We start from the raw sequence: 9,885 nt of genomic DNA, 5'->3' as shown, positions 1-9,885 counted from the left end.
CTTGTTTTCCCCCATTCCCTATCCAATTTCAAATAACCAAATACAAATATATCCGATATATCAGGTAACAAAGTGAGATACTGTAACAATATGAGATAACCAAGGGACAGCAAAAGAGATAAGATATAACATAGTACCTTAAGAACAACAATCACTCATTATATGGCTTATGTTTCTATATCCTAGAGATCCTTTCATTTAGCGTCCTACTATATGGCCTTTTGTATCAAGGTTTTGCTCTATTGCAAATCTCTGCTAGGAGAGCCCAAGGTTTCTACTGATTATGACAAGTGAGGGAAACCATTGAGCCTATGTTCCTTTGAGTCTGGCTTACTTCACTTAATATGATCTTTTCTAAGTCTTTCCATTTCCTAACAAATGGGGCAATGTCATTCTTTCTGACAGCAGCATAGAATTCCATTATGTACAAATACCACATCTTGTTGATCCACTCATCAACTGAGGGACATCTAGGTTGGTTCCATATCTTTGCTATGGTAAATAGTGCTCCAATGAACATTGTTGTGCTGGTGGATTTACTGAACCAAGAAGAACTAACTCAACTAAACAGGCCTATTTCAAGCACTGAAACAGAAATGGCAATAAGAGAACTTCCACCTAAGAAAAGTCCAGGGCCAGATGGATTCACAGCTGAATTCTATAAGGTCTTCAAAGGAGAGCTCACACCAATATTCCTCAAACTCTTCAATGAAATAGAAAATAAAGGCTCTTTACCAAACTCATTCTATGAAGCCAGTATAACCCTCATCCCCAAACCAGACAGAGATTCATCAAAGAAAGAGAACTATAGACCTATTTCTTTGATGAACATCGATGCAAAACTTCAACAAAATACTGGCCAACCGTCTACAGCAACTCATCAAAAATATTATACACGATGATCAAACTGGATTCATCACAGGGAGGCAAAGCTGGTTCAACATACGCAAATCAATTAATATAATTCAACACATCAACAGGAGCAAGGACAAAAATCACATGATTGTCTCAATAGATGCGGAAAAGGCATTTGACAAGATCCAACACCCCTTTATGTTAAAAGCTCTGGAGAAACTAGAAATCCATGGAACATTCCTCAATATAATAAAGGCTGTGTATGACAAACCCACTGCTAGTATTACACTTAATGGTGAAAATCTAAAGCCATTCCCTCTAAAATCAGGAACGAGACAAGGATGCCCACTCTCTCCACTTCTCTTTAACATAGTATTAGAATTCCTAGCCAGTGCAATAAGGCAAGAAGCAAGCATAAAGGGGATCCAAGTAGGGAAAGAGGAAGTAAAACTATCCCTCTTTGCAGATGACATGATCCTGTATTTAAAGAATCCTATAGACTCTACTCCCAAGCTCCTTGAGCTGATTCAAAACTTTGGAAAGGTAGCAGGGTATAAAATTAACTCTGAAAAATCAACTGCCTTCCTCTATGCCAACAGTGAGAGGAATGAGGCAACAATCAGGAAAGCAACTCCTTTTGCAATAGCATCAAGGAAAATAAAGTACCTAGGAATTATCTTAACTAAGAATGTAAAGGACCTTTTTGATGAAAACTTTAAAATCCTGAAAAAGGAAATTAAAGCAGAACTGAGGAAATGGAAAAACCTCCCACGCTCCTGGATTGGAAGAATCAATATCGAGAAAATGACAATCTTGCCAAGGGCTATCTACAAATTCAACACAATACCCATCAATATCCCAATGGCATTCTTTAAAGAAATAGAAGAGGCAATCCAAAATTTCATATGGAATAATAAAAGACCCCATATAGGAAAAACACTACTTTAGACTCTATTACAGAGCTATAATTATCAAAACAGCTTGGTACTGGCACAAGAACAGGCCTGAAGACCAATGGAATAGAACTGAAGACCCAGATATTAAACCACAGACCTGTGGCCACCTAATCTTTGACAAGGGAGCCAAAAAAATAGAATGGAAGAAAGGCAGCCTCTTCAACAAGTTGTGCTGGCAGAACTGGTTAAGCACCTGCAGAAAACTATAGTTGGATCCTTCTTTGTCACCCTGCACTAGAATTAACTCCAAATGGATCAAAGATCTGGAGGTAAAAACCGACACACTGAAAACTTTACAAGAAGGAATAGGAGATACACTAGACCTCCTTGGCATAGGTCGAAATTTTCTTAATAAGGACTAAGAATCACAACAAATCAGAGAAAGGCTGGATAAGTGGGACTGCATTAAACTGCAGAGCTTTTGTATGGCAAAGGACATAGCTAGTAAACTAATCAGGAAGCCTACAGAGTGGGAGAAGATCTTCACCAACCATACAACAGACAAAGGCCTCATATCTAAAATATATCAACAACTCAAAAAACTGAATCACTCCAAAACTAATCTCCAAAGTAACAACCATCCCATTAAAAAATGGGCCAAAAACTTAAGAGAGTCTTCTCTGAAGAAGAAACAAAAATGGCCTATAGACACATGAAGAAATGCTCCACATCTCTGGTCATAAAAGAAATGCAAATCAAAACAACTCTAAGATTCCACCTCACTCCAGTTAGAATGGCCAGGATCAAGAAATCTAATAACAACAGATGCTGGAGGGGATGTGGCCAGGAGGGATCACTACTACACTGTTTGTGGGAGTGTAAACTCATTCAACCACTCTGGAAAGCAGTATGGCAGTGCCTCAAAAGGCTAAACATAGAACTCCCCTATGACCCAGCAATTCTACTACTTGGCATTTACCCAATCATCCAGAAACAAGGACATACTAAAACAAGTCTTCTTGATAAATCTGTTTTCTTTATTTGTTAGCTGAGATGTGGTGGCTTTGTATTATCTAATGACGCTCCCAAGCAGTTTCTACAAATTTGGGGGTGAATTAACAACCAAGGTGAGGCCTATTTTCCATTACAGATTGAGACGACCAATTATTGATTCTGTACTGCAGAGACAAGAAGCTAAAGGAAACGGTAAATCAAAACCTAACTGGGGGGAAAATGAGTTCTATTTGCTACATTTTCATGAACAGCTTTTTATTGGCTTACTATCACCTTGGCTTAGGGTTCATTTGGCTGCTTGAACAATTATGACTGATACCCTGGGAGCTCCTGCCGAGGTCTTTGAGTATCCTAGGAAACTTGAAGAAGAACTCAATTGATGTAAGTGGGTAAAGTTGACAGCTTCTGCTCTGTTAATGTCTATATTTAGCTTCTTATAATGGGAGACCACATCTTCTAAAACTACTCAATTTCACACTTAAGTGCTTTCCTTTCCTCTCTGTCTTTCTTTCAAACTCTAGTCAGACTCTGTCTGATGCTAGCGGATATTGTCACATTAAGTAAGCCCCTTGTAACCACTGTGCTGATAAAGTCTTCTTCAGCACAGTGCCTATAGCACTCTACTTCATTGCCTAAACTGTGAAAAACATGGTATCCAACTTGATTTACTTGCTGTCACCTTTACAAAGCCCCTGACTTCTGTACAATGCAGCTCAGCAGTTATGCTTCTCACTCTCACCTTTCTCAATCCTGTAGCATCATTCCTATATGGAATACATAAGTGTGAGCTGGGTAGCTCACAGGGACTTTCTTCCCATGTTCATTTTCCAGTCCTACCTTTCCCAGAAATCATAGGCAATATGAAACATGAATCTGGGGCTCAGTCCTGAGACAAGGGGGCTGATACAGAGATCAGGCAAGAAGTGTAGCAAGTGTGAGCTTGTGTACGTACTTCATTGTGAAGGACTCAGGTTCAAGATTTGTCACTGCAGAATAATTCAGGCACTGAGTCCATCTCTGGAGATTTTTGCCAATCACCCCTTCTTATACTCTTTCTATGCTTAGGTTCTTTCTTTTTTCCATTTATTTGTCTTCCTCCTTGTAAACATTTATAAGGATATAGAATGTGCTAAACACCTGCCACATAAAGGAGATAATGGCTTGGCTACCAGAGCACCATAGTTCAGTGGAAGGATTTAAAACAACAACAACAAAAAGACTAGAACTTGAGGGCAGTGATGCATCACTCTCACAGAATAAAAATGCTAAGATTACAATACTCTAATGCATCTATAAACAACTAACTAACTGTACAAAGCACTGCAACATGTTTGTTTGTTTTTTCAGGGGTGGGACAGGCCAGAAGGAGGGAGGAGGTAAATGCAGTGAGGAAGGGTTGGTGAATACAGTCATATTCAATGTACATAAATGAAGATGGAGTCAGGTCTCCTGAGGGTATGGGTGTATTTGGAAAAGTTGAGAGAGAACAGTGGAAAGGATCCACATGCATTGTACTCAGACACAGGTTTATTGAACTATAATAATCTTGTGCTGCTACATAAAAATCATAGTTTATAAATATATAAAAGTATACATGGGACTCTTAGAGTGAGAGGCCATAGAGAAAGGGGGAAAGCCAAAGGAAGAACAAAAACAAGCAATTAGGCTACAGATGTTAAATAATATCAAAATGACATATCAGCTTATATGGAAATATAAGGAAATATCTTTTTACATTTATGCATACAAACAAGGAATTGATTTTTAAAAGAAAAAGAAAGCAAAGTGCAGGATACAAACACACACACACACACACACACACACACACACACTGACACAGAGGTAGATAGCAGAATAAAGCGAATTTGCCAGTATCTTTACATACAGTCAACATAGAAATGACCACCTGACTTCATCTGTTGTAAAAGTCTTATTCTGGGAAATCATTGTTCCTTTAGGAAAGAAAAGATTGAAAATCTTCATTTAGCTTCCATTGTAGGCCATTGGCTAAATGTCCCCAAGAGTTCGATGCAAAAACACCTATAAATAGCTAGATACTAGCAGCTCATGCCTGTAATGCGAGCTGCTCGGGAAGCTGAGATCTGAGGGTCATGGTTTAAAGCCAGTCTGGGCTGAGAAGTCCATGAGACTCTTATCTCCAGTGAACTACTCAAAAAAAGCTGGAAGTCGCATTGTGACTCAAGTGGCAGACCACTAGCCTTGAGTTCAAAAAGGCTCAAGGACAGTGGCCAGGCTCTGAGTTCAAGCCCTGGGACCAACAAAACAAAAATAGAATTAGAATTTTAAAAATACCTATAAATTGGAGTAAAAAACAGCTACAAATTGAAACAACAAGCAGGAAGACACCCCTGAACTGTGAATTCTACTCAGGGAATGTTTTTAAATGTCCTAACCTGCTGGTATTAAAAAAAATACAGCCCAGAAAATATAGAGAGGGGGAAATTGATAACACAAGTTAAGAGCCCTTGGATGCCTTTAAGGGTTCATTGAAAAGTGCAATGATGCTTGGGAAGCATGACGGGGACAAGGATTCTGTGAAGGCTCTGAAGCAGAGAACAACCTTTCCAGTGCCACAGCTCATTAAGATGTTTTGTATTCAAGTGTTGTCAACAGGAAATTACCACTGTTCTCATGCGAAATGAAAACAATGTGAATCATCAACTATCACTAAAGCCACAGAAGATGGAAATAGATTTTTTCAGACTCAGAAAGCCATTTATAACCTGAAAAATACACCTGGCTATTTCTCATCTTGCAGAGAACGTTTGGATGAAGAGGATCTATGATTGTGAAGTGTCGGTTCTTCACTTTACCACCAGCCAAGTCAAGCCCTAAGCTGGATTTGCAATGACAAATTAGATTGATGGAATCTGAGAAATTGCAGAAAGCAGGTCCTTTATCTTTCTGCTTTACTAGCTAGGTGGGTTGAAGCCAATCATTTCATCTATGTTTCCCAATAACTTCACATGAAAAAAAACTGACTTCTACAGTATAAATTGGAAAGTTCTAAAGCATTACAATTTTCCTCTAATTATATAATTTTATTTTTTAAAAGTCAGATTACTGCTAAAGATCAAAAGGCGCATGGTATCCTTAATATGTGGCTATTAAATCCAAAGAGCACAAGAGCAAGGGCTCAATAACTGCATACCCAAAGCTATGGATATGGTAATGGAAATACAAACATAACTATATAGACATAAAAACCTATGACTCTATAGACATAATATTTTATTTCATAAATTAATATGTTTCTATGACATACAAACCCTTAGCCTAATTGTGATTAAGTTCTAAATACTAAGTCCCAGTGATTGTAAATAGAGATTCCCTCCTTGAACACTTGTATGTTAAACTTGTCATTTAAAATATGATGTAAAAATCAACATTAATAAATTCTTTAAAAAAGTCAGATTACTGGAATTTAGAAGAGGTACACATATGTCATGTAACTTTCTAATCTCTTAAAGCGGTTCTCAGGATTTTATAGCCCTGTAACATCTCTCAACAAATCTTGTTTCTCTGTTGTGTACTAAGCCCTGTATGACATAGTTCAAATAGTACCTTATGAGACAAGAACATCATGGAAGTCTGGGAACAAGACAGCAAGCATTTTATGTGTATACTGTATATACACAAATCCTATTTTTCTCGAGTACTTTGTGCATAGTAACCTTGATTCTCTTACTGACAGTGGCTCCTCAGTAACTGAGGTGGTGGTGACATCAAACATTTAGGTTCTGGGCCCAAATTCTTAGAATTTCACATGTCAGGTCCAGCTACTCACCACAATATTCTGGATCAAGGTCTGGGAGTGTGGCCTAACAGTAGACTGCTTAACTAGCATGCATGAAACCATGGGTTCAATTCCTTGGTACCACATACACAGAAAAAGCCAGAAGTGGTGCTGTGGCTCAATTGATAGAGCGCTAGCCTGTAGAAAAGCCAAAGACGGTGCCCAGACCCTGAGTTAAAGCCCCAGGACTGGCAAAAAATAAAATAAATATTCCAGATAAAGATCTATGACAACAGAGAAAGGAACTATGTTTCAAAGCACACACAACTATTGGAAGAGGCAAAGAAAGCATTTCAACTCTGTTGCAATCTTTGTGGTACAGATCTGAGCATTCAGCTTAAGTAGACAAAGAACCGAGGATAGAAAGGACAGATATGCAAAATTAGCATTCAGTCCTGGTCCAGGTACAGTCTGGCTGATCATTATGGAAGGTTCTGAGAAGTGTCTTTTACTACCATCCCTCAGCAGGATAAACAAATCATCATTCCTTGTGGGTGGTCTATGCTGTGGGTCTCTGCTCTTTGTTGTCTTGGAGACATTTTTCTCCATTCCTGATTATAAATGTGTCATCAATAAGTCCTGTCTTCCCTGAATTCCAAAGTGATTACAAAGTGATTGCACAGAGGATGGTTTAGGACAATGACAAATACAATGTTTTGGCAGTGATGTCAAGTTTTCTCATGTTTCTAGTTCACTTAAGGGCCCAAGTCAGTAATTGGTGCTTTTCAGCAAAAACAGCTTCAAAGTACCTGTTATAATAGACAAGTAATTCCTGAGTTATCAACGGATCATCAAGCTTTCATCTCAGAATATCACGAAAGTGCACACACACTTCCTAGAGCCCTTTTGACAATCCCCGCTCTTCTTCCTTTCCCTTTTCTCTTTCTGTGCTCACAGGATGACCTCATCTGCTATCATTCTCAGGCATGGGTGAACCATACAGCAGAGACCGATTGAAGTCAGTACCCTGCTGTGAAGAAGCCATTCTGGGGATGTTCTCTTTCCCCACAAGGCCACTCAGGATGGATAATGCTGCTCACATTGCCATGAGAGTGTAGCAATTGCATTGCGTATCAGATAAATTTCATACTGATTTGAAATCTGTTGGTAAATGAATAAGCAAATATTTTTCTCTAAATTAACGTCCATTTCAGGGTCATGTGTCTGGGAAGCCTCAGAAGTCATTCTCCCAGCTCTTCACTGTGATGTTCTGACACAAAGAAAAGAAAAATTAAAAGTACAATAGACCACTAATATTGTACTGCTCCAAATCAAACTCGATTTACATTTTACATTTTAGCTAGCACGTGCATATAAACGATTCAAAAGTATGGTTCAGACACTGTAATAATTCAATTCTGAGTACTGGAACACACATCTCCAAAAATAAGTCACTTTTACACTACACTGTGACCCCCATGATCATCTGCAAAAGCAATTTTACCCTCTAGTATCGCTCAGAACCCAACATAGATAAAACTTTACTCTGTTCCATCACAAATTCTTCATACTATTTTGCATGCCAGTTTTGCACATCATTAAACCTTAGTTACACTGTGAGTATCATGAGACCATACTCATCCACACCCCCATTTCTGTCAGGACAATGAGTCCTGAGCTTATTCTGAGTCCTCATTCTTCAGCACTTTATCCTCCAGTTCTCTCATCCTGACTCCTTGACAAAACCAAGAACCTCACATAGGAGTCTTGGTCACACTTATTACTTGCAACAAAGCCAGTGAGTTTTGTTTGAATAAGAAGGAAATAAATCACCCCTGGATTTTGTAGTGCTATGAACTGAACATTGAGTTGAAACAGTAAACTCTACTTAAATGGCTGAAAGTAAACACATGTACATAGGTGAAGGATGTGTCCCATCCCCTGGCATGTAGAGTTCACGCTGTAGGTTTATGGACTTGGTGTAGTCAGTTTCTCAGGTCTGTGTGGAGCCACAGCTCAGCACTTATGGTATTCTTAAATAAAATGAAATCCTACAAGCCAGAAGCAAGACATAACAGATCACCAGCTGTGAGCATAGTGTTTACAGATTGAACTTTGGATTGAAACCATAATAGAGCATGATTTATTACAGCACTCAACAAAGTATGTTTCAGCAGAATGGAGATTATACATGCAAAATGAAATAGAAAATCTAACACCACCAATAACAACATAAAAACAAGCAGCTAACATTCCTCAGGAGAATAGACATTGTGTAATGTGTGTCTGTCTTTCAATCACCTCAAAGCTTAGACAACACTGGATAAAGGCTTTTTTTCTTTTACTTCTGTCACGTGTGGATGGCTCATGCCTGTAATCGTAGCTACTCAGATCTGAGGACTGCAGTTCAAAGCCAGCCCAGGCATGAATGTCCTTGAGACTCTTATCTCCAATGAACCACCAGAAAACCGGAAGTGACGCTGTGGCTCAAGGGAATAAACCATTAGCCTTGAGCTGAAGAGCTCAAGGACAGTGCCCAGGCCCAGAGTTTAAGCTTCACAACCCAACAAAAAAAACCCCAAAAAACAAAAAGCAAAATCGCTTCAGGTTTTCTGGAATTACAACCTCATTTCAAATAGGCCAGGAACATTATTAAGTCTTTAAATCTTACTACATTTGATTATTCTTGCCTCAGAAAAATTTTCCACAGAAATAAAAGTGTCTGAATTGTATGTATTAATTGCTCGATGAAGCAATTAAAAAGGTAAAAGAGTTGTACATTTTTTATAATAATTCTAAACTCAGGGGGCAGAGTTTATATAGAAAGAACAAAAGTGGAGGCTAGAGCAATTCTGAATCATTCTGGTAATTTCCCATCAATTATTTGTGTAGTTTATGTTTTGATAAGAGACATACATTCAGTGCATTAAAATTGGCCCTTGTTTTCAGGTACCAGTGGCTCATGCCAGTAATTCTGACTACTCAGGAAGCTAAGATATAAGGATCATGGTTCAAAGCCAGCCCAGCAGAAAAGTCCATGAAACTATTATCTCCAGTAAATTACTTAGAAAAACCTAAAGTGGTATTGTGGTTCAAATGGTAGAGTAATAGTCTTCAGGACAAAGAGGTTCAGGGACAGTGCCAATGCCCTGAGTTCAAGCCCCAGGACAGGAAAACAATGAAAACAAATGTACTCAAAGGAACATAGGTTCAATGGTTTCCCTCATTTGTCATAATCAGTAGAAACCTTGGACTCTTCTAGCAGAGATTTGCAATAGAGCAAAACCTAGATACATAAGGTCATATAGTATGACGCTAAATGAAAGGACCTCCAGGATATAGAAACAAAAGCCATATAATGAG

Source organism: Megascapheus bottae, chromosome 19 (assembly GCF_031878675.1).
Source record: "Megascapheus bottae isolate mThoBot1 chromosome 19, mThoBot2.hap1, whole genome shotgun sequence".
NCBI lineage: Eukaryota > Metazoa > Chordata > Mammalia > Rodentia > Geomyidae > Megascapheus > Megascapheus bottae.
Note: the sequence above shows the minus strand (reverse complement) of the source record.